Source organism: Siphateles boraxobius, unplaced genomic scaffold (genome assembly GCF_051911475.1).
Source record: "Siphateles boraxobius isolate OS27281-9 unplaced genomic scaffold, OSU_SipBor_1 1, whole genome shotgun sequence".
Lineage (NCBI taxonomy): Eukaryota > Metazoa > Chordata > Actinopteri > Cypriniformes > Leuciscidae > Siphateles > Siphateles boraxobius.
In genome coordinates this window covers 141,133-142,463 of record NW_027508699.1, presented here as the reverse complement: position 1 = coordinate 142,463, position 1,331 = coordinate 141,133, and the positions used below count along the sequence as shown (strand labels likewise).

Genomic DNA, 1,331 nt, shown 5'->3' with positions numbered 1-1,331 from the left:
CACAGAAATTACCACTTCTGTGTCCTTTTTTTCCACTAGGCTTTTATCTGAAGGTCAAGAAGACAATACATTTATTTGTACATTAGATGTGTACATGTATCTGGCAATTATGGTTACATAAATAGCTAATGTGCTGTGATGTAATGTTGGATTTACTGTCACACAAACCTGGAATAATGAACTTTTGATGAAAAAAAAGTCTTTCCTAAAAGTTTCAATGAACTTATTTGAAAGTTTAAACACTTTTAGAAGATTCTGCATCACATATCTGAAACAATTACTTACTGTGCTGACAATACATTTATTTGATTAAAATCACCTGTGATGTGGCGTCATTGTTGGTGCCCTTTGTGTCCCCCGGATGTTCCGTCATAGTGGATGTGGATGGAGCATCACATGTGACCATGTCTTGTGAATTCTATTAATAAATAGCAAATTAAATGTTTATCACTTAAATAAATCATTTTTTGAGTATGCATCACACATCTGAACAATTACTCACTGTCCTGACAATACAATTATTTGATTAAAATCACCTGTGATGGATCATCATTGTTGGTGCGCTTTGTGTCCTCCTGATGTTCCGTCATAGTGGATGTATCATCACATGTGACCATGTCTTGTGAATTCTATTAATAAAAATGGAAAAAATAATGTGCCCTTTCTATTACATATTTTCACATCACAAAAAATAAATTATAAAATAATGTAGGCTACTATAGATCTTGAATGCAAAACTTGTAAAAAATTAAAATGTAAAATACGGAATAATGAAACCATTTAAGAGTGTATATAACAACATAATGACTATAACTAATTTTACCATAATAAAGCATGCATATAATACTTATATTAATATAATATTTTATTATTGAGTTTAACTAAAATAACCTGTGTTTGGATTACTTCAGGTTGTACATGAGGTAATGGAGTGGAGAGTTCTCTCTTCTTGTCTGTTAAAAAAAGATTTGGGGTGAAAATGAACTATGACTGCAAACAAAATACTTGGTCAGACAACAATAGCCTCAACAGATGTTGTTACAGTTACTTCATTCATTTTATATTCTAAAATGCAAGACAAAATTAAAATGTAGAGCTGCCTACAATTATAATGTGTTTATGTATGTCAGCATCATTACAGCTTTTAATAATTACCTTAAATGACAGGTCCATCACTAATGGTGAAACGTACAGCCCTTTACGCTTCCGGCTTTTCTTCCAAACCTCCATTTCTACTTTATATGACTGGGACAGTATATATTTTGTCAAACACAAACCCATATAATTGCACATTTTCAATATATCTGTAATCAAGCATATCGTTTCTAAAT

The 1,331-nt window shown here is 31.3% G+C and overlaps 1 long non-coding RNA gene across 1 annotated transcript; it reads right to left on the bottom strand.

Moving 5' to 3' along the window:
* Positions 1-319: 319 nt before the first annotated feature.
* On the bottom strand, positions 320-953 carry LOC143748969 (uncharacterized). Its single transcript, XR_013206895.1, has 3 exons — positions 892-953; positions 537-629; positions 320-418 (listed from the first exon to the last, which is right to left on the bottom strand). It is a non-coding gene; the product is annotated as an uncharacterized LOC143748969 (long non-coding RNA).
* Positions 954-1,331: the final 378 nt, after the last annotated feature.